Source organism: Protopterus annectens, chromosome 7.part1 (assembly GCF_019279795.1).
Source record: "Protopterus annectens isolate FY-2018-M chromosome 7.part1, PAN1.0, whole genome shotgun sequence".
Lineage (NCBI taxonomy): Eukaryota > Metazoa > Chordata > Ceratodontiformes > Protopteridae > Protopterus > Protopterus annectens.
In genome coordinates this window covers 511631112-511656653 of record NC_056740.1, presented here as the reverse complement: position 1 = coordinate 511656653, position 25542 = coordinate 511631112, and the positions used below count along the sequence as shown (strand labels likewise).

General features: G+C 40.3%; 1 protein-coding gene across 1 annotated transcript in view; it reads right to left on the bottom strand.

Moving 5' to 3' along the window:
• The window catches only part of UNC13C (unc-13 homolog C), a 4920764-nt gene that overhangs the window by 3807677 nt on the left and 1087545 nt on the right, over window positions 1-25542 (bottom strand). The window lies entirely within an intron of this gene.

Genomic DNA, 25542 nt, shown 5'->3' with positions numbered 1-25542 from the left:
AGAGGTACATACCAAATGGGGCGTTGTATTCTATAATGGGTCTAATGAGGGATGAGTACAGTGGGACAATGACCTCCTTTTTTCTGGATGAAAAGCCCTTCGTGATGAGGTGTGCCACATAGAAGGATTTCCTGACTGTTGTGGCGATGTGGTTATCGTGGTGAGACCACTGTCCACCTGTGTCCCTAAGTCTCTTATCACACTTTCTGTGTTTAGTGTACTGCCACCTATATGGTAATTCATGGATACATGTTTTTCCCGGGATAACAATACATTTCTTGGCATTGAGCTTGAGCCCATGGCTCTGGCACCAAGCATCTGTTTCTGTAAGGCCCTTTGTAGAGTATCCACATCATTTGGGGATTCAATATGGCTCCCAGTTTGCAGTCATCTGCAAACTTTGTTAAGAGTCCCTTAGTGTTGACCTGTACTTCAGAGAAGAGATGCCAAACAAGAGCCTGAGGTATGCCCCGAGATGGGCCATTTAGGGGGGTGAGGGTGAAGTTGGCACTGAATCGATCTGCCAGGATAATGGCAATATCCTTCAGATCAGTATATTTAATGCCATTCTGTTTTAGCTCAGAGCAGATCTGAGCATTGCCATTAGATTCTTGACATAGTTATAGAATGCTTTGTGGTTGTCTTTGGAATCTTTGGCAATTTATTTTTCGTAACTAGCTTTGGAGGATTTTGAGGCATCTCAGTTTCTTACTGAGGCTAGTAAGGGAGTTTTTGCATCCTGGGATTTTCCTCTTTTCTGCAAAAGTTTCTTCCTTTTGTTGTAAAGTTTGTTTATGGCAGGGGACCACCAGATTGGCTTCCCTTTTTGGATGAGAGCATTTTGGTTCTATTTGGGATGTACGGCACATTCATGCATGAGTGGATGTGCTCATTACAGTGCCTTAGTGTAGGATTCAGCAGTTGAACTTTCAGTTCCGTCTGCATGGGTGTCATGAAGTTTGTCACTTCTGACTTGAGTAGCATGAAGTTGGCTTTGGAGAAGTTTTTATGGTGGTTTCTTTACTGGGGGGTGGGGGTGGGATGTGTATGTTAAGGGTGATTAGCTTATGGTCAGACCTGACTAACGAGGGGGTGACCATAGGTATGGAGCATTGATTTCCCATGTTGGTAATGGCCAGGTCTAGGATATTGGAGCCCCTGGTGGGACTATGGATTAGTTGATCCAGGGCGATGGAATTTATGAATTCCAAGAACTGTTTTAAAAAGGTGTTGGGACATGAGTAGTTTTCCCAGTTAATGGCAGAAATCAATCACCCAGTATTAGGGTGTTTGGTTCTATCTTAATATTTTCCAGTATGTTTAGAAAGGTGTAGTGAGAATCTTGGGGTATGGTGGGGGATCTGTAGCAAGCTACAATTTGGATTGCAGTCTTACCTAGTGTTAGTTGCACTTGGAGAATTTCAGACACATTGTGTTGGCCAACTAGCCTGGTGGTGTGAATATCCTTGGTGAATATTGACACTCCTCCACCTTTAGTGTTTCGGTCCTGCTTTGGTGGCTGAAAAGTGTGGTAAGAGTTGTAGCCTGGTATTGCAGGGGTGCTCTCTGGAGCCTTGAACCAGGTCTCAGTTACTGCACAGATATCGATGTTCTCCATTTTTAGGAGTGCCTCGAGAGTGCATTTTGAGGTTTAGACTTCTAGCATTGAGTAGCATTACCTTCAGATTTTGCATGCTTGTACCTGTTATGGTGGTGGTTTTGTCCTTTGAAGTGTGCCTAAAAAAGGCACTGTAGGGGTGGCAAGAGCTTTAGCCAGTAACCTGAATCCCAGGGGCGACAGGTGCAGACCATCTCTGGCAAAGCATCGTGGTCTGTCAATCATGTCATCCCAGGCAGACAGATACTGGATCCCCTTTGAATGACACCATAAGCTTAGCCAATTGTTGAAGTCAATCATTTTATCCTTATATTGTGGTATCATTCTGGGCGAAGGCAGGATGCTACTCAGCACTAGGGTCATACCTGCCTGGGCCACATGATCCGAGAGCTCTTCCATGTCTCTTTTCATGTAGTCCAGGGAGGTACATCTCAAGTCATTCACTCCAACATGGACAATGACAGAGTCATATTTGTACTTGTTGTGGAGTGACTTGAGTGCATGCGTTATGTGGCGGATCCTGGCACCCGACAGGCAGCTGACTGTAATTTTCTCCTTATTCAACCTGGTGAGAGGGACATCAGTGTGCCGGACAATAGAGTCACCTATGACTAAAGTGTTAGGTACATTGTCTTGCCTTAGGGGCTGTTGCTGGGTGGCACACTGGTGTTGTGAACTATGTGACACATTGGTTGTGATTGGTGTTTGTTTGCGTTTCAGCTTCAGAGGTCTTTGTTGCTTGGGCAGGTTACAGTTAAGGGCCTCTGCATATGTGGATTTAGTGTTGCTATATGTGGGTGTTGGTGGTGCGGGTTTAGAAGGGCTATGTGTTGCTTGAGGTGTAGTGTGGGTGTTAACCTTCTCCTCTTGACTGTTTAGCACAATCTTGGGTGGAGAGAGCTTTGCTTCCATTTTGGCTATGTAAGTGCATCTCTCACACATACATACATACACATTATGTTGCACACAGACACACACACACACACACACACACACACACACACATATATATATATATATATATATATATATATATATTACACATAGAGTGAGGCAGATAAACACATACACACATACACACACACACACGCACACACACACACACACACACACACACACACACACACACACACACATATATATATATATATATATATATATATATATATATATATATATATATATATATATATACAGAATATGTTTATATGTATATAGATATATATATATATATAGATATATATAAATATATATATATATTTATATATATAGAGAGAGAGAGAAATTTGCTATACACAGGATATCCGAAAAACACAGCTACAATCTTTATGCATTTTTTCATGCATGCTACAGAAAAGAAAAAAACAATTACAATTATTATGTATCTTTTCATGTTACTGCAATCTGGCAGGTAGATCAGATGATTAATACTTCTTCTTCTGGCTTTTCCCAGTTAGGGGTCACCACAGCAGATCACCTGTCTGCTCATGATTGGCAGTAGAGTTTTACAGTGTCGAGTTGCCAGCCCGGCACCCAACCTTCCACAGAAGGCACGTACATGCACACAATCACACCTAGGGCCAATTTAGAGTGTCCAATCCACCTACAGCATGTCTTTGGAAAGAAACCAGAGCACCCAGAGAAATCCAACACGACCACAAGGAGGATATAAAGACTCTACACAGAAGGCACCCCAGCCGAGGATCGAACCGGAGAACCTATTGCTGTGAGGGGGCAATGCTAACCACTGCACCACCGTGGATGCCCAGATCAGAGGATTAATACTATAACGTGTTAATTAGTGGCTTCCTGTACTTTAGTGTATGTTTCCTACAGCTTCCTGTGGCTTGTTGTGTGATTCTGAGCAAGTCACTTAAAAAGACAGTGCTCTTTCCAAATGTGGAATTGGGTTAGGCTCCTCAATGGTCTCCTGGACTAGCATGCAAGGAACTACCAATAGGGAATAATGGCTGAGTCATTCAAACACTTACATTCACATGTCTGTTGCAATCCTATTAACAAATCACACTGGCTAGGTGATATACACACAAACTAATAAACAACAAATGTCTACCTTTTATGTACTTCTAACTCTAAACAAGATCCTGCTTAAGTCCAGTTTATGATCATTGTGTCATTTCTGAGCACCATTTTTGTGAAAGGCTATGAAATGGCTAGTTATTGACCTATGAGGGCTAACAAATTTCAGCTAAAAAGGGTAATAAGCTTTCTCAACTAGATATGACAGATCTTTTGGAAGCTTTGTTGTGACACTGGGAGCAATAATTTAAAGCTTGTGAGGAGAAGTCAAGAACCAAATATTTTCCTATATCTCTATTTCACATTGTCCAGAGATGCAGGCTGCACAATACTATTGAAATACTAATGAATCACTAACTGCATAAAAGCAGTCATTCTTTTGAAATCCACTTTCATAATGTCGGTTGCATACTAAATGCACAAGAAAAAACATATGCAGAGTGTTGACTTTTAATTAAACATTTCTGGTTGTACTTGTAGTCATTACTTGTCTGAGCTGCCGTGATTCAAAGAGGCCACTTAACCTGTTGTGCAAAGGTCACAAATCAGCATAGGCAAACAAAGTCATAATGAGATGCAAATGAAAAATTATGTGAAAGGGCATATGGTGATGAAGCCTTATTCTACCTTCTTGGAAGTCATATTTAAAGTTTTGTGCATTATTGCGTCACCCACTAATTCATTCTAAAAGGTGGAGTTGTGCGTATTCTATCCACTCTGCAATCCACAATAACGCTGTTACTTGCTGCTAGCCTTGCTATTTCGTGTGAGCTGCTTATCTTGGCTGAGCAAAAATCTCTTGTACCTACGGTACTTGCCAGCCAAGAAGGCAGAGATGTAAGCAGAGAGTCTTTCACTATCATTTTGACAATCAGGAGATACTTGATAGGATCAGAGTGGACACTGGTATTATGTGTCTTAGTGACTTTGTATAGTCTCTTCAGGGAGACTTGGAGGTGTGTTGTCCTCCTATCCATGTGGCTACAAAGGTACTCATAGCCCTCACTATACTTGCCAAAGGGGCCTTCCAGTGACAGACTGGAGACACGGCTACCTGACAGGTTTCTGCCATGAAGATGCTTCAAGAGTTCATGGATGTATTCTTGGAACGTGAATTAGTACATCTTTTTTCTGGTGTCACCCTCAGGACCAAGCCTTGGGTATGAGTGCCATTTATGGCGTGGTACTTTTCCCCTGAGGTATGCAATGCAATAGATTGTACCCATGTTGCAATTAGGACCCCATCTGGTCCATGTAGGGAGTGGTACCACAGTAGGAAGGGTTACTATTTTGTCACAGAAAAATATTTTTATTTATTTAGTTTTATTTAAGTAGTTATTCATGGCAAAATGTATATCTGAATACTAAACCATGTTTTCTCTGTTTTGTCCTCCCCCTTTCTCTCTCTCTCTCTCTCTTTTTTAGGTGATGCTGGATATCTAGTAAAGCCATAGCTCATGACACCAGTGAGAAATTGAAGTAGAGCTGCAGATGAGTGCTAGAGCACAGCCCACACTGTCATTGAAAGGGTCTTTGAAGGATTGTTTTATTTGTCTGGATGAGTCTGGGGTGGCCTTCAGAATGACCCAGCTACTACATGTAGGATATTTACAGCATGTTGCATTCTGTGAAGTGACTCCTGCTGTCACTGCTGCTCCTTGTTCCAGTCCTACTATAACTAATGGTGACTAGCCAACAGCAGTAGTAAGGGACCCATGTGGCAGGCTCATGCATGGAATATGATGGTGCATGTAAAGAAGCAAGATCTAATCCCGAACTATGGGCCATGACATTTAGGTTAGTTTTTCATTCTTTTAAAAACACACAGAATATAATTCATGCATGCAGTGATATCTGTAAACTATGCTGTGTGCTTCATGGTCTCATGGTCTACTGTCACTGTTCATGTGGCATTTCTTATCATCTTTGAATAATATATATATATATCTTTTAGAACAGGTACTTATACTTTTGTTTACACAAGTTATACCTGAGTGCTTACTGACTCCTTTCATTGATGGCTTAAGGCATTATATAAAGACTAATCACATTTTAACTGTTTTGCACAATACATATTAGTGAGGTGATGTACCTAATTATTTATATACTAAATGTCCTGAAATGGTACAATCAGTAAAATGCGTTACTTCTGTACGTTACATGAGTTCATACCTTGCAACAGAATGAAAACATATTATATTGTTTTTATATTGTGTAGATTTCATTAATTTGAACTATATTGTCTGTTAAGGTACTGCATATCAAATTATTCCATTTTGTCATACACAATAATTTGTGCCCTCATAGACAAAAGTATCATCATTTATGCAGTTGTAAGGATAAAGTGGCAGCAGTGTTTGTTGACGTCATAGGATATCATTTTAATCTTTTAATTTTCTTATAAGTGTTTCCCTCAATACTTATATATTACTACTTTTAAGTTTAAATAACTGCCAGCTATAATAATTGCAATGCATAGAGCATTAATGATGTTAATGATTGAAGTCTTATACTGTGACATATAGCTTCATTTCAGCACTTCCATGAGGTTTTAAGCAGTACCAATACAGAAATGAAATGCATACAGATTAAAAGTGTACTAAGTCCTCCCTTTCTTTTATTTTTTTAGTTTATTTAATAGCATATTCCTCTCTGAGTTAAACATTTGTGTGTGTGTGTGTGTGTGTGTGTGTGTGTGTGTGTGTGTGTGTGTGTGTGTGTGTGTGTGTGTGTGTGTGTGTAGGTCAAATTGTAAGTAACAGAAATCCCAGAAACGAATCATAGTAAGTCAAGGTCAAATGTTTCCTACATATCTCCTAAAGATAATCTTGGTGATAGTGCAAGTGATTTTTGAAGAGGGTCTGATGCGAGAGTTGGATGGTGAGCTAGTCCATTGTCATGACCTGCTTGATGAAGGAGATCCTGTAGACATTAATTGGACAGTGTTGTGGGACCAGGAGTTTGAATGAGAGAATCTGCTAGCTGTAGATGAATGCTGATGTGACCTGCATGAAACTGGCTGTACTTGTTCACCTCTACTAAATACAGTACTTGCTTGAGAAGCACTTGTAGTCTCATGTGATCTGATTCCATGTGTCCTGACTGTACCCCATCTTCTTCCCCTTCCAAGACTGACTCCTACTTGAGTCTGATTAGTCCTGATTATTGTATGAATGGAGGCAAACATGGATACTTGGTGTGCCACCATATTACACATCTGTGTGATCAGGGATTAAGCCCTACTCTTTGCCATTTCCATATACATATAAATCGTCATGTATACCTTGGAGGACTTTGACCATTTTGAGCAGGCTCTTGGTGGTAGTGTCTTCACAAAAACATAAGACAGCCAAATTTACAAACCACATAAAAAAAAAGACAAGGAAATTCACTGGTAGGATATACAGTTCTTTATTACATCTGTTGGTGGTAGTGATCTGAGCCCTAATAATGCCATGGCACATTTGCTGCTGGGCAGCCAATGCTATATGTATTTCCTGGGGTAATTATGACAAATTCCTGGGCCTGATACCCCTTTTTAAAGGTGTCACTGTGGACAATGTTACCTCTGAATTTCTGCTATCATCCTGAAAGTGTTTGTCTCAGTTTGAATACTGGTGTAGAGGTATGAGGATTTTCCTCCTGTATAAGCATGAGTGTATTGTCCACACTTGTTTGACTTTGTGGTACAGTGTAACTTCCTGCAAAGTTACAAACACGTTGCAGGGTGTGAGGTCCTGCCACTAAACATGGAAACTGTATGCGACTTTTCTAAGGCTGCCTCATACATATAACTATGTTATCATCATCATCATCATCTTCAACAGCCATTCTGCTGCTGATACCCTCCAATTTTTTTATTATACTGGACATTTTTATTTCTTTTATTTCCACTGCTGACCCTGTAAAAAATAATTTCAAAAGATTATCAATAAAGAAGAATCCTACACTACCGTATTCTCAGACATTTACAAAGCAGACTGAGACTTCATTGTCATTTTGTGTAGATGTGGAAGATTTACCTATTAATAGTAATTGTTTTGTGTTTAATGTAATCATTCCATATCAGCATTCAGTTCAATACATAAATATATGTTATTGTTTTTAAATCAACTTTCCTAACCAGATGTATGTTGCTGCTGCAGACATTGGTAATAGCCACTGTCCACACAACCAGAACCATCATCATCATCTGTGTCATAGTCATTCCCATGAATGGAGAAGAGGAATTCCTCATCTGGTGTAAAAGGTACAAGTGTGGGAGCCTCCCCTCCTGCACTTGCATTCTGCCTCACCTTGGCCTTAATATCTTTATCATTTGCCCTCTTCCTGCATTATGCTAATGCGTAGTTCCTTCCACCAACCCCAATTATGTCCATTACAATTTGATTCCAGGGTTTTACCCACTCAGCTTGTTCGGGCCCACTTTTACCAAACAGACTTTTACATAAGTTCTAAGATCGACCATGAGGATGCAGTTTTTCTTATGGCTGAAATTGTCCTTTCTCTGCCTGATCCCTTGTTTTCCATCATTACTGCACATACAAAAATATTTCACAGTCACACACAAAAACTTTTGATGTAATCATCAGTCAAACAACACAATAATGAAAGCTTGCCCGACAACCTCATAAAAACGTTAGATGACATGGACCTCATAATTATATACATATACCGAGCCTCTGTCCAGCCTAGTTAAGTTTTGTTGAAGTAATGTTTGCACTATTACGGACACAGTCACAACAGCAAGGCAAGATAGATCCATCCTCCCCTCCCATTTTCTTGTAAACATAATACTGTAATTTTTCATTTAGCAGTGTCAAATTATTTTCTCAGTGATCGCTAATCATTTCCGCTGCTGCTGTACTGATTTTTCTCTATGCAAATGATAGCTTCACAGTATTCACTAAAGCCATTGTAATATGCCCATTATATCAGCATAACAAATATTTCCTGATCTCATCTCAATAATCTTGCATTACTCTGAACTGTTCCATATTAATTTGCAATATTTCTCTTTTTTCTTACTGTAAAAAGTCTGCAGGTTCTTAAGTCATCTGCCTCCTACCCCGAGCATTTTCAAGTTAATATGGCAGTTTAACTAATTCACACAAGTTCAGTGTCATTTATGCATTTTTGATGAAAAGTAGGTCCTGTTCGATTTATATCTATGAACTGTAGTAATACATGAATGTGTACAGCAACGTATGCATGTAATTAGGTATGGGTTACTGTAGTAAGAATCTTTGTGTTCAACATCTTTGTATCATGTATAGTAAGGGTTAAAATGTGAAATTGCATTGCAAGCAAAGAAGCAAGTTAAAATAAGCTGTTTTTCTTGTAAACAATTTGCTGACCAAAGAGGAATGCACAGATGTTACCCTGGTCCAGGCACAAGCTTATCTTGTGACTGACCTCTGACCATCTAAGGCTCCAGTATGTGAATTTATAGCTTTGACTGAAATTCCTTGTCTGGTAACCAGTTACTGTGTACGTGATGAGAAGGGTATAAAAACCCATGTGAAGTGTACAGAAATTAGACTGCTGACATACCATGTACTTTGTAGCATGTCTCCATACATGTAAAATAAACCTTTTTTGCTTATTTTTATCTGCGTAATTCTTCCAGTATATGTTAAGAGTATTACAATCTTTTGACATTTCTGGTGCCCAAGAACGTGGGGCCACCTCTTCACGGTACGAATTGCATAACAGGGACTGAAAAACCTGTACAGGAAGGGGAGAACGAATCTCGGGCTCCCTTGAACGGAAAGACCTCCGACAAAGAAGTCGTAAGTAGAGGCCAGTCACTCTTAGATTCGATCCATGGGACGGTGACGAACGGGGCGGAAGATCTGCAGTAAGGTAAGCTTTTACATTTATAAAAGTACTTTTTTTTAAGGGACTAGTCATAAAGGAATTTCTTTTGTTTACATTTTACAAAAGACCGGTAGAGATCTCAGGAAAAGGAAACAGTTTTTCTTTTAAATAAGAAAAATGGGAAACAGTTTTTCTTTTAAATAAGAAAAATGGGAAACAGTTTTTCTTTTAAATAAGAAAAATGGGAATAGGAAGCAGTTGTTGTGCTAGTAAGGGCTGCTTAAATAAAAGGACTGAAGATGAGGAATATATGTTTAAATTACATCCAGAGGAAAAAAAAAAAAAAACTTAAAATACATAAAAAATGAAAGACAAATTATGGATTTAGTGGTAACTTAAATAGATCAGAATGTCAAAATTTGGTGAGAGATCTGTGTAGGGACACAGGAGGCAAAGTTAAAAAATCAAGTAAAGGTGGGATTCCCTCAAGCACAGAAATGGTTAAAAGAAGCTAATAAGAGACATAGGGAACAATTTTCGAATAAGGAAAGTGGTGGCTAGAGTGCAAAAAGGTGCATTTTTTTGTCCATAAAGAAGATGACGAGACATCTGTTATCTGTCGTAAACCGACAGCCCCACCCTTGTATCCAGAAGTCCCTAAAGAAATGGTCGGTCCACCCCAGTATCAGGAAAAAGAAGCAGAAAATCAAGAAAAGGTGTCCTCCGTAGTTTTACAGGAGGCAGAGAAGCAGGGAAAAATACCCTCCATAGTTTTACAAAAACAAGCAGAGGAGACTCTGGAACTATGTAACCGTAGTATAGACAAAGCAGAGTAAAAACAAAAAGAAGCTAAAGTACATACCCTGTCCACAGACTCATATCCCCTTACATGCAGAAAAATATCTTGAGGAAAAGAAAAGAAAACAGGCTCAAATCTTTACGGTGAGCGCGGATGAATCACTTATGTTAATGTAAGCTCCGTCCAACAGAGGTAGAGAAAGGGGACGGGGTAGAGGCAGAGGGAGAAGGAATGTAGGACATTTTGAAGATTACGAAGGCAGACAAAAGAGGGGGAAATGTTTTAAATGCAGTAAGAAGGGGCATTTCGCAAGAGGGAAATCCGCTGCTGCTCCAGATCATAGTTCAGCATGACTATATGATGGCAGCACGGACGAACCGGACCCAGGTGCTGAGGTCGACTGGCAAGAGTCAGTAATACAGAATGAGGATGATTTTGAGGATGTGAATAAAGAAGGTAAAAGGGAATGTGCAGGATGGGAACATGAGATAACTGATTTTTCAGAAAAAGGTGAATATCATGTTGTTAGCCTGACAGCTCTAGCTATGACTATGCAGTTAGAAGTGCAACCGGTAATCCTATTACAGGTTGAAGGGAGGGACGTAAAATTTCTATGTGACTCAGGGGTTTCTAGGACCTTATTGAAACACACCGCAGTGCCGTGCAATGTGACTACTGATGACTATGTATTAGTCAAAGCGGCCGACGGCCGCATTTATAAGGAACCTTTGTCTAAACCTTTATGGTTTACGGACCCTGAAACTAATCAAACTATTAGATTTTGGGTGATTGTCTCTCGGATTTGCCCTGTTAACTTATTAGAAAGGGATTTGATGCATGTTTTTAGAATAGCAGCAGTACCAACTGCATCAGGAATCTTGGCTAAGCGTATGAAAATCCAGGATGAACTGTTGCAGGTAGGGCAAGGGGATTTACATTACTGGTATAGTAATGATCTTATTGAAACAGGACCACAAAGCATGGCCAATGAGTTAACTAACCTAGCTTTGAGCAAATATAGTACGGCTATTCAGTTACCAGAGGCTGCCAAACAACTACACTGTACAATGTATTACAGGAAAAATGTGGGACCTGATCCCAAGTATGAGGAACATTTTTTTAAACACAAGGTGACCAGGATCCTATTGCAAAATCTTTATTGGGACAGGGCAGGGAACTCTGCAGTTACTTGTAGTCTCACAAGAGACGTGCAACAGCTTTTTCAAAATGCCTCAATCCCACATGTATCTGTGACTAGGGAAGAACAAACGGCATGGTATATAGTTGGGAAAAAAGTTACCGATTGGTCAAAAATTACACCGGAACAGCTGGCAGGTAAGGGGTTCAGGTACAGAAGTTAAATTGGGTGACCCAGGCCAGACCAACGGTACATCTTCGAGAAGATCGGTTAACACCGACAGGAGGCATGCCATCCTGACTATGCTTTCTGACCCCACAAGACGAATTGAAACTACAGTCAGTACTAAAATCCTTATGGTCCCTAGGACAGCACGACATTGGGCTAATGAAAACAGCAGGACAGGTTAAAATAACTCCAAAATCCGATTTTAGACCTCATAAGCGTCAGTATCCATTAAGTAAAAAGGCAGGAGAAGGCACTTTTCCAGTGATCATGGCTCTACTGAGAGCTGGGGTTTTAATTCCATGTACAGATTCACCGTGTAACACACCCTTGTTCCCAGTAAGGAAACCGGACGGGACATGGAGAATGGTACAGGATCTGCAGGCTGTAAATGCTGCTGTAGTGCCAAGGGCTCCTGTGGTCCCAGATCTATCTGTTTTATTAAATGATATCCTTCCCACGGATAAGTATTTTTCTGTTATTGACATTAGTAACACATTCTTTTCTATTCCCCTACAGGAAGATAGTAGGTTTTGGTTCACCTTTACGTTTATGAGCAAGCAGTACACATACACACGACTGCCGCAGGGATATTGTGAAAGCCCTACAATCTTTTCGCAAGAAATGTCGACAAACCTGGCACAGTTTTAACCAGAGCATGGCTGTCATCTACTATTGTACGTGGATGTCATCTTACTGGCTGCACCCACGGAGGCTGTCTGTGAGTCCGAAACTATTCGGTTATTGCATTTTTTGGCGAAAGAGGGACATAAGGTAAATAAATCTAAATTACAATTTTGTAAAACTGAAGTACGGTATCTAGGCTATACAATTTCAATTGCTGGTAGACAACTAGATAACTGTAGAAAAGAAGCCATTTTACAGGCATCAAGCAACAACTCAAAAAAAAGAAATTATGTCATTTTTAGGAATAACAAATTTTTGTCGTAGTTGGATTCCCAACTATGCAGAGGAAGTAAGTTCACTTTCAGAACTTATTTTCGCATTTCCCATGGCAGCACATGATGCGCTGCAATGGATGGATAAAGCAATACAGGCATTTACTAGGGTAAAACAGTTGATAGCAGGATCTGCAACACTTAGCTTCCCTGACTATACAAAACCCTTTGTTCAGACAGTAGATTGCAAGCAGGGCTTTATGACATCGGTTCTGTTGCAAACTTATGGGGATAAGTTAAGACCATTAGCTTTTTATTCCAGTAAATTGGACACAGTGGCATGATCTTTGCCACACTGTGCACAAGCAGTAGTCACAGCCGCACAGGCTGTGCAAGCGTCTGCAACCCTAGTTTTGTTTCATGACCTTACCTTACGAGTACCGCACTCCATCGCGGTAATATTATTGCAGGATAAAGTTACCTTTCTCTCTCCTAGCAGACATTTATCTTGCATGACAACGTTACTATCACAACCACACATGACCATTGAGCGATACACCACTCTTAATCCAGCCACGCTGTTACCTACAGCTGATGATGGTGCCCCTCATGTGTGTTTAGATTTAATACACTCTAATGTCTTACCAAGACCAGACCTTAAGGACCAACTTTTGGCAAATTCAGATTGGACCCTGTTTGTAGATGGGTCAGCACGTTAGAATGAGGCAGGTATTATACGAGTGGGGTATGCAGTCACAACTGAGACTAAGGTACTGGAGGCAAAACCCCTCCCCAGAAACCTGTCCGCACAAGCGGCTGAATTGATTGCTTTGTCCAGAGCATGCACCATTTCCAAGGATAAGGCAGTTACTATCTACACAGATAGTCAGTATGCTTTTTCCACGGTCCATGTCTTTTTACAGCAATGGAAAAATAGGGGAATGGTTACGGCCTCAGGAAAGGAAATAACCCACAAGGATTTAATCCTTAGTCTCTTACAAGCTGTCCAACTGCCACGGGGACTGGCCATCTGCAAGTGCGCAGTGCACACAAATGCCAAGGATCCAGTATCACTTGGAAATGCACTGGCTGACAAAACTGGAAAAAGTGTAGCCTTAACCTCTACCTTTGCACTCGAGACCACACAGAAGGAACTTCACCCTACAGATAAATTTGATCTACAAACTTTACAGGTAATGCAGGAACTTAGTACAGTTTGGGAAAAAACAGTGATGGGTTAAATATGGGGCTATTCAAAAGCAGGGAGTTTTTGTAGGTCCAAATGATAAGTATGTCTTGCCAATGAACCTTTTTAGGTATGCCTCATTAGTGACGCATGGCCCATCTCATCTGGGCCCTGCTGCTATGGTTCAAATGATCCAGCAAATTTTCTGGACCAAGGGCTTTATAGCATACGCTAAATGATTTTGTTTATCGTGCCTGCTTTGTGCACGATACCATGGTGGTGGGGTGTGGATCACCCCAGCAGCTTTTCCGCTGCCTCCGTATCCATTTCACACAATCTGCATGGATTTTATTGAACTAACTCCTGTTCAACAGAAGCGATTTGTGTTAGTCATTATTGACGCTTTTACAAAATGGGTTGAAGCTTTTTCGGTAGCACACCCAGATGCACTGTCGGTAGCCAAGGCCCTTACAAATAACATTATCCCTCATTTTGGGCTACCTACACTCATCTATTCTGATAATGGCACACATTTCGTAAACCAAGCTATTCAAAAGCTGGCCGCCATTTTTCAGATCGAGTTAAAACACCATTGTGCCTACCACCCACAGTCAGCAGGGTTGGTGGAATGCCATAATGGCATTCTCAAAGGCAAGTTATGTAAACTCATGGCCGAGACACATCAGTCTTGGATAAACTGCTTACCTCTGGCACTCCTGTCCATGCGTACCACTCCCACCTCAAAAGGGGTCACACCATTTGAACTATTATATGGGAGACCTTATTACGTCCCGCAGTGGCAAAATCTTTTTCCTGCGGAACATGAGGGGGGTGAAGAGATAGCAGATTACATGGGGAAATTGCTGACCAGGACTAACACCTCTTTAACGAATGATTGCTTTTCTGATCAGAAGAACAACAGGATCCTGGAAGTGAAACCCGGGAACTGGGTTTGGATTAAAATTGTCAAGAGGAAAACCTGGGCCTCGCCTAAGTGGGAAGGTCCATACCAGGTTTTGATCGCAACACCTACAGCAATCTGAATCAAAGAACGAACATCATGGATCCATCTGACACACTGTAAACTGGTAAAACAGTTTGAACTGGACAAAAACTTGAGTTCCCCTGAGTAACACTGATTAGTAGTAATCTTGTTTTGTATGAATATCTGACTATTGTAGCAATGCAGAAAAATACCGGAAGGGAGCAGCCCTTCCCACAAAAGCATTCCAGAATAATTTTGTTGTTAATAAGTGTGATTGTTACTTTTCTGTTTTGGCCATTTTTATTTTCAAACAAGACTAGCCAAGTAAAGAGAGACGAGAATACGGCTTGGCATCCGCCTTTTAATACGTACCAAGCTATTAAGTATGCATATGCTCTATCTTTTAATGTTTCAAATTGTTGGATATGCACGGCTATCCCTACTGTACATGGTGGTCTAATGTTAGGTACAGTCCCTTTGGGGGCAAATGATACATGGACTAATTTACTATTTGAAACTTCAAATGTAGCCTTAAAGGACAAAATGGCATTACCCCTCATGGGTCGTCAGAATGGAACTGTATGTTTTCAAAGATTAGGCAAGATTAAGGTTGGATGGAGTCAGTGTAATGTAACAATAATTCATAATTGTACAATAGATGGGCACTGTGCAACGAGTTTCAAGCCTATAAGAGTGCTTGTTAATAGTACAGGGCTTGTTAATGACACAAGTTTCTTTGAAAAAATGTTATCTGTGGATGATCTTTTGTTTAAAGGGCTGCAAGACAAAGGAAATCACTCTGTTCCAGTCAATATTACACTTAAAGTAAATGATTGTTATTTTATCTGTGGTAGAAAAGCATACAAATGGTTACCAAGGAATTGGTCAGGCAGTTGCTTTTGGGTTATTTAGCACCAGCTATAAGACATACATTTCTCTTCCCAAGGTAAAATCTGAAATGTACGTGCTGTTAATAAACCTGTTAATCCCATAGGTAACGTTGATGCATCCTGGATCTATCAACACAATTTGGCCCATAGTAGCAGCAAGGGGCTATCACACATGGACTTGGGCGATGATGTTATTTCCTGGGCTGGTATTCTTCCAGCGTATGGGACAGTAAAATCCATTTGGGAGCTCAGAAAACTGTCAAAACTGTTAGAAACTCTGAGCAATGCAACTCTTTCTGTGCTAGAATTGGTGATGGATGAGTTAACTGCAATGAGGACTGTAGTGTTGCAGAATCGTATGGCGCTCGATTTCACCCTAGCGGTGAAAGGAGGTACTTGCGAGTGTTGTCCGTTCATTACAGACAACGAATATGATATTAACAGCCATCTGGAGATCCTACAACAAGTTTCTGAACTTACAAAACCAGGACAAAATCCATTAACTGACTTTTTCCAAAAGTGGTTTGAAAATTGGGGAACAGTACTTATGAATGTCTTAATTGCTATATGTGTTGGTGCCATTATATTCCTATTGTTGGGTTGCTGTTGCATTCCTTGCATCCGAATGATAATATCAAGTGTATTGTCTGCCAATGCAACTAAAGCTTATTATTCTGAATATACAGAACACGTGTCATGCGAAAAACTGTATGAATAAAATGTATTACTTACGATACAAAGTGTTGTAAGGGAGGAAATGTAGTAAGAATCTTTGTGTTCAACATCTTTGTATCATGTATAGTAAGGGTTAAAATGTGAAATTGCATTGCAAGCAAAGAAGCAAGTTAAAATAAGCTGTTTTTCTTGTAAAGAATTTGCTGACCAAAGAGGAATGCACAGATGTTACCTTGGTCCAGGCACAAGCTTATCTTGTGACTGACCTCTGACCATCTAAGGCTCCAGTATGTGAATTTATAGCTTTGACTGAAATTCCTAGTCTGGTAACCAGTTACTGTGTACGTGCTGAGAAGGGTATAAAAACCCATGTGAAGTGTACAGAAATTAGACTGCTGACATACCATGTACTTTGTAGCATGTCTCCATGCATGTAAAATAAACCTTTTTTGCTTATTTTTATCTGCATGATTCTTCCAGTATATGTTAAGAGTATTAAAATCTTTTGACAGTTACCCATGCATGTGGTCTTGTGTTTGTGTTAACACACTATTGATAATGGTGGAGTCTGCAACAGTTCTCAGCAATCTTCATAATGCCTTCTGAACATGCAGATAGCCTCACAGGCCCATAGCCTCAGCTATTCTCTAAGCTCACCATGTTTAGAAAAGACAAAATGGAGTCATATTCATGTGGGTTTGCACAATAATGGAACATAATCATTCCATGTAACTTCATCAGGCACTAAACATTTATTAAAAGCTGGTACTTACTGTGACGCCCATGCACTGGCCCAGCAATTAAGGGTCCTCAATCCTCACCACTAAAACCAATGAGGGGTGTCCATATAGGGAAATGATAATAAATATACACACAGTAAATTACAATTTCCCTTTAGAGCACACAGAGATCACAGTCAGTCTGGGGCTGGTTTCTCCCTTTCTCTCCAGGTCCCCAATAAGACACCCCATTGGCACAGCTATAGGGTCCAGAACTCAGCCTAGTGGGCAAGATAAAACCTCCAGCACTATCTCTGTCCAAACAGTGCTTCGTGTCCCTGTTCAAGTAGCTGAGACACACACACTTTATGATAAGAGTTATATAGCACCACACAGACACTCCTGGGGAAGGCTGGCACAGGTTCTCCAGCTGTGCCCCTTTTATCCAAATTATATGTTAGTACCACTTGCCACGACCCTTTAATATTTATCAGCTACTTAATGGCCCTTATTAAAGGGTGTCCAATTATTACTGTGCAATGTTATTATCCAAATGGTAAGTGTGGCTAAACAGCAAAGCGTATTTGGAGTGACTTGGTACTGTATCACTATATACATGAAATCTACACTTAGAGCTTAAATTTTCTCTACACAAAACAGCCACAGTTGACAGGTTTAAAAATATTTAATAATTAATAAAAACACTAGACAATATTTCTTACTACACAGTGCTGGTCAAGAGTTCAGAGATCACAGAGAAATGTTTAAAATAATACACTAGAAAAGTTCTGGCATCACAGGAAAACAAACTAGTCTAATCTTCCTATTTCCTAGCTAGATCTAAGAGAAAACACAGTTCTAAAATCCTACTTACATTTACACACAGGCAGTGCTGAGTTGGATGTTCTCAAGACAAATTCTCTAATGCTTTAATACTTTCTCTCCTTAAATTGATAGCACAGTGCCACTGATTCATTTCAGATTACATAATTTCTTTCTGGTTCCCAGGCTAACATATTCTCAGAGGTTGCCCTTGATCTTGCAGCTGGTCAGGAATCCAGAACAATAAAAGAATTTATACATGCAAATTCTAACAATCAACTCTGGTCTCAAGACAATAGCCAGAATTCCTTCATCCCGACATATCAGCTCTGAATTATGACATCAAAGACAGTCATAAAATTTTTAACTTAGCTTTCTTACAACAGACTGCACTGTTATTACATTTTTGTAGTTCAATATCCAATGCAGTCTTTTCACATTTAAGAGAACAAGCCTGTGGCTTACATTAATATTTACAAATGACAGCATTATCTACAGAATTCTATCTGGCTAGGCTGGCAGCCTTCACCTATGTTCACACATCTCCCCCTCTGGAGAACTCAAGCTAGTTTTTCAAGTGACCCTTGTGAAATGATGCTTGAGAGGGTTATGTCTATCTGAGTACACCTTACTCCATTCCCTGTCTTGAAAGCCCTTCTGTGTTGGCATTGCTAATCCCACTGCGGTGCTGCACTGACATATATTCTGGCAAACCTAGGTTCCATCTTAGCAACTTGGCATTTTGCTGGCTGGCTCTGTGTTACCATGTTAGGGGGTTGTGATGTGTCACTACAGTAAATTTTCTTCCATAAAGATAAGGCTGAAGTTTCTGCAGTGCCCACACTATGGCTAGACATTCCTTTTCTACAGCTGCAAAGTATTCCTCCCTGGATTGGAGCCTACGACTGAGATAAACCACTGGGTGCTCTTTTCCCTCTGAAGAAATCTGGCTTAGTACAGCCCCCATTCCATGGTTTGAAGCATCCACCTGCACAACAAATTCTTTGCTATAATCTGGAATGGCTAACACAGGAGGTCTTCCCAAAGCTTCTTTAAGCTTCTGGAATGCATGCTCACATGCTGTGGTTCACACTACCTTATCTGGCCTGTTCTTCCTTAAGGGAAACAGCTATGGTGCTATAACTGGGGACAAACTTTCTGTAGTACCCTGCTGTCCCTAAGAATGCCTCAACTGCATTTTTGTAACAGGTGCAGGTCATGCCTGAATGGCTTCTACTTTTGCAGGTTCTGGCCTGATCTTACCACTCCCCACTCTATGTCCCAGGTAGGAGACCTCTGCCATACCCAGCTGGCATTTGCTGGGCTTAATGTTCAACCCTACCCTCTGTAGTCTGCCCAGCAACTCCCTGACATGTTGAAGGTGCTCTTGCCAGGAATGTCTGTAGATGGCAATATCATCTCGGTAAGCAAGGGCAAACCCTCCTGCTCCTGCTAGGATATGATCTGCCAACCTCTGGAAAGTTGCTGAGGCATTTTTCATCTCAAAGGCCATCTTTGTAAACTCATACAAGCCAAAAGGAGTCACAAAGGCTGACTTCGCTCTAGCACTGGGAGTTAAGGGCACCTGCCAGTAACCCCTGGTGAGATAAATAGTTGTCCTAGGCATGGGGTAAGCATCTGACTCTGTGTGACGATTTAATTTTCTGTAGTCCACACAGAATATGGTGCTGCCATCTTTCTTTGGCACCAGCACCACTGCGGAGGCCCAGGGACTGTTGGACTCTTGAATTACCCCTAGTTCCAACATTTCCTATATCTACTCCCTCAGAGTTTGTTTGACCCTTTCAGGCACCTTATAAGGGGCCTGCCTAATAGGCCTTTCAGGTCCTGTATCCACCTGGTGCTGCACCAGGTGGGTGCACCCTGGTTTCCCAGTGAACATGTCCCCAAACTCCTGTAACACTGCTCAGATTTCCTGAACCTGGGTAGGAGATAGCTGCTGAGACATTGCTACCCCTTCCACTAAGGTGTCAGTCTGAGCCTCACTGAGATCAGTCACCAGATCTCCCTCAGACTCCTCCTGCAATCTACTTGAAATGCTCAGCACAAGGTCCTCCCTATCATGGTATGGTTTCATCATGTTAACATGGTACAATTTATGCCCCTGCTTTCTGCCTATCAGTTCCACCATGTAGTTAACATCATTTACCTTTCTTACCACCTTGTAGGGTCTTTCCCAAGCTGCTTGCAGCTTGTTGTGTCTGACAGGAATAAGAACCATTACCTGCTTCCCCACAGCATACTCTCTAGCTCGAGCATTCCTGTCATACCACACCTTTTTCTGTTGTTGAGCCAGGCCCTTGATTTTCCTGAGCCTTGTCCTGAGGTTTAGGACATATGCCACAACAGACACCTTGTGAGATTCACACTCACCTTCCCACTCATCTCAAATTAAATCTAGAGGTCCCCTCACCCTATGCCCATACAGTAACTCAAAGGGTGAAAAACCTGTGGATTTATTGGAAACCTCTCTGTAAGCAAACAACAGATGAGGCAAATATTTGTCCCACTCCCTCTAAAACTGGTCTGCAAATGCTTGTAGCATGGAATTGATTGTAGAGTTTAACCTCTCAATCAGACCATTAGTCTGGGGATGGTAGGGGGTGGTCTTCAGGTGCTTTACCCCACAGTACTTCCACAGACAAACCAGCAGGTTTTATATGAAATTGGAACCTCTGTCAGTAAGTATTTTTTTGGGATACCTACCCTGCTGAAAATCTCTATCAAAGCATTTGACACCTTATCTGCCTCAATGGAGGACAGAGCCATTGCTTCAGGGTATCTTGCAGCATAATCTACTACCACTAGGATATCCTTGGGGTACTTAGAGGCCCCACAATATCCATAGCTACCCTATGAAATGGCTCCTCAATCACAGGCAAAGGCATCAAAGGAGCTCTCACCTTGTCTCCTGCCTTGCCTACCTTTTGGCACTGCTCACAGGTCCTGCAGTACCCAGTTAAATCTCTGGAAATTCCAGGCCAATAGAAGTTCTGTGCACTACATCTCTTTGTATGTTTTATGTCCATATGACCTGCAAAGGGAATATTATGGGCTATGGCTAGAAGTGCCAGACGGTAGGCTCTAGGCACTACCAACTGCTGTTCTCGCTCACCTTCTAGCCCTCCCTCAGGGGTCCACTCTCTATATAGTAACCCTTTGTCCTAGTAAACATATTCCCCTTTCTCTTGAGAATCAGGTGCCTCACTAGCTACCTGCCTCAGGCCTCGCAATGTAGGGTCTGAGAGCTGAGCCTGTCTCAACTCTCTCTTTGTAACCCTTCCCAGCTCCCCTTCCACAGGAAGTCTGGCAGTGGTGCTTTTCCTGTCAGCCTGGGTACTACTACTCACCTCTACCTTTGCAGTTACTCTGTCCAAATGAACATCAGTACCCACAAGCAGCTGTAACTCCACTTCAGTCTCACTGCTGCAGTTTATGTCCCTCCTTGATTATATTACTAAAATAATATTACTATCAAGAGAGCTCATTTCTTCCATAGCCTTATCAATCTCATGAATATTCCCTATTCATAAGATCTATACACAAACTATCTAATGCTTCTTCAAGGTCTCCCCCATCAGTGTGTAGTCTCTTATAATGTAGTACTTGATTCTTAACTATATTCCTAGTTATGTGTCTGGGGTGTATGCTGGAGTGATAAAGAATATTGTTTTTCCTACAGCTTTTTCTATGTAATAATTCAACCAGGTTACACAGAAAAAGCTGTAGGAAAAATAATATCCTTGATAAGGCTATAGAAGAAGTGAGCCCTCTTGATAGTAATATATCCAAACCCTATTTCTCTGAAGAACCCCCTGCAAATGTATATGATGAAGGGAGAAAATGTGCTGAGATGGTGAATAGGCTGTGTTTAACTTTCTCCAGTGATGTTAACAGGACCTGTGAGATAGTTAAAAAGAACTGGCCTATTTCACTTATAGACTCTCAAACTAGAAGAGTTGTAGGGTCCACTCCTAGCTTTAGTTTTAAAAATAGTAAGAATTTGAAGCAATGGCTATGTTATAAGAACAACAGTACAAGTGAAAGATTTATTTCACAGTGCAAAGGAACATATGCATGTAGGGCTTGCAAAATATTTTGCAAACATATGGTCAACCTGCATGGTTGTGCATCCAATACACTTGAAACCAGTAGAATTTTCTTTCTATGCAGACTGTTGTACTAAGAACAGTCTATTTGGCCAAGTGTAATTCATGCAATGCATTTTACATAAGCAAAACAAATCATATGTTGAAGGAGAGGGTCATGGAACATTTGAATGACATACATAACAATAAATCAACAAACATATATCAGATTATGGTACACAGCATAACTTTAACTTCTTAGTTTTACAAAAAATTTATGGGAGCTTAAGAGAAGGAGATCTACACAATGAAACTGAATATATAGAGTTGAGATGGATTGTTGATTTTAAGGTCTATGTCTCACCTGGCCTGAAGAGTGCTATTTCTTTAAAACATCTCTTAAGCAAAAGAGGCTTGCCACATTAATTCTAATTGTGTGTTTTTTTTGGTTGTCACTTGTATTCAAACTGTATGTTTGTAGTAGTTTTTGTTAAGGTCTGAAGAAGATGGTCACCTCGAAAGCACTTACCTAAATTATTCTTTTTATTGGCAATAAAGGTGTTTTTTATTCTCCAGCCACTACACCTTTTTATTTTTTACTATTCCCATACTGTTACATGAATCTGCAACATGGGTATGAAAACCATAAATTGAAAGTGCCTAGAAAAATTCCAGACGTCATCTCTTCCCCAAGCAGACAATCTGTGCACATATATAAAAGTATAGCAATTTGAAAGAAGATGTAGTCCTACCATTTATAACTATCATTATTGGAAATATTACCATATAATGAGAATTCAGATATTAATAAATATTTAAACAAGCATATGCTAAGCAAATACAGCCTCAGTAAATGAAATGTCTTAAACAGCGTCAGTAGCGATATCACAAATCTTAAGGAAAAAAGGTGAAATGCAGGTGAACTGCAATGGTCTTATGTCTTTGTTATCTAGCAAATAAGATTACTTACAATCAATCACAACACAGTAGACACTAAAACTTGAAGCCACTGGTAAGTATAAAAAAATTTAATAATGTCAGTATTCTGTCTTTAGTTGACCTCATTACTATATATAACTACAAGCATTTATAAAGGATACAAATTGATGGCAACATTGCAAGAAGAAGATATGGCAATGTACAAATGCAGTATTCTGTCTTTAAGTGATTTTTATTAGATATGTAACTAAAATATTTATAAAGGGTGGTTTCGGTACAGTATTGCAGCCAAATGCATATCAGGCAAAACTGTTACACACATTATCATTTCTCATGTTAATACAGTAGAGTACAAGATGTAAATCCCGCCAAGACATCATCGCAGTACACTCGTTCTTAACAAGTATGCATAAGCACTTCCCATATCATTGACCCCATGTATGCATAAGATCTTCCTGTACATTTTGTTTTTTTGTTTAATAAAGATTTATAAAAATAAAATTGTTTTATAGTAATAAATCGAATGCTGTTTGACATTATGCGTTAATTTACTGTGTGCATTTTCTCTTTGTACTTTCCCCCCTTTTCTCTCTTTTTCTTATTTCAATGATGCATTCCTTTGTCCTTCTTTATTTTCTTTCTGTCCCATTTCTGCTCATTTTATTTACTGATCCAAATTCCTTAGAAGCAGCCCAGTCATTCACCTCCCATGTTAGGGAATATTCACTCTCTGCTTATCCTTATGAGCTTGGGGCAGTGGCACTGGTCCTATAGGCACCCTGGCATATGGCAGCCTGACAAGCTTCACTGAATGGGGTTCCACGACTTGGATGATGATGGGGGGACCACATCATGGACATACAGCTTTAGCCATTCAAGTCTTCCCTTCAGCAGGTGGAAGGTTTGCTGCCCCAGTTAGTACCATCCACCGTTCTACCACAGACTCCTGCCCACTCAATGTTGGGGTCTACCACTGCAAAACTATCCTGCAGTGGGAACATTTGAGACCTTGTGGACTGGGGACTTTTATTGGGCACCACTCGTTGTCATGTCCTTGCTTCCTTATGTTCTCTCCTGCACCCTCTTACCTACATTCCACCAACACTACACTGTAGTATAAACAAAATTCAAACAAATATGGGGAGGGGTCTATCTCCCAACAAAACATAGTATCACTCCTCTCCCACCTCTTTCAGCACAACCTTCTTTAAGGGTTTCTGTTGTGTTTCCCTCTTTCTTATGTCTCCATTTTTCCTATCTTTCCTAACTCCCCAATTCCACTCTTTATTGAAAACATCAGGGTGCCCAGATAAGAGTACCCCTATATAAAACATAGTAAATCCCTTTTTTATTTTAAAATATTAAAAATAAAAGCTGTGGACACTGACACTTGTCCTAAGTCTTTCAAGCATGACTGCTCATAGCCCAGTTCATTCTCAGTACGCGTGAATGAGTGAAGTCATACAAAAGCTAGGAGCTTTCACTTATTCCTTTCCATATACTTAACACTTATCTTAGGTACTTTAAGCTTTTGCATTAAGTAGGCATATTTATCAAAACCCCATTGTATTTCCTAAATGAGCCTGAATAAACTGTGCTTAGTGTATTCGCATATAAGATTAGCGGAGCTATTCACAGATAACCGCCTCACAGGTGTGAAACTCCAGACTATGAATACCACTCTTCAAAAATCTGAATTTTTCCCATATCTGCAATTTATAGACAACAAGAATGTAATTTGTGATGGCCAAGGCTGTTGAATACTAGAATTCCATTGGTTATAATGACATTAACTTATGTCATTAGCCTTCATGCTGTCCTCCTCAGCTTATATATTCCCAAACAATGCAACTTGTGTATAACATGCTACCTATTAAATGGATTTCACAACATTTCAAACTTTTGACTAATTTCACCTGCATATTTATTAGCTTTTAAGCAACTTAGGATCTGAACAGATATCCTTCTCTCTCAACTGCATGCATGGAACAAATACACATGAATTATATGAATAAGTAAACAATTCCTCCAACACATACCACTCAAAAACAAGCCAGTGTATCATAGTTGATTGCATTATGTAGATAAGGCACTTGTTCTGGCATCATTCACTAGCTGGCTAGTCACTGGCTGTTTTCAACAAAGGCATCTACTAACAGCTCATTGTTAATTCTGATTGCTTGGAGAATAAAGACAGCATACTCATGAAAATAATGAAAGCACATACCTTGCATTCCTATATTTATACCACATGAGGTAAGAGTATTCCAGCAGATCACTCTATGGGTACTGTGGAAAACTTCACACTTGGTATACATTTATACTGGATCAATACAGCTTTTACAGGCTTTAGCCTTTCTGAAGAACATATATAAGTACATTTCTGTACAGTGCCAACTTTAAGCTAATATTTTTGTGAGTTTTGGGCAGAAGTGTGGTGTGGCAGTTACTGCTGCCACCTTATCATGGTTAGTTGTCCAGTTCAGTTCTGTGCAGAATCTATATGTTCTATATCTGTGTCCATGTGGATTTGTCAAGTGCTCCTGTTTCCTCCCAGATCTGATAGACATGCCAGACATGAAGTTAAGTGAAATGGAAAACTTCTAAATTGCTTATTACTACACATGTGGGGTGTGTGTGTGTGTGTGTGTGTGTGTGTGTGTGTGTGTGTGTGTGTG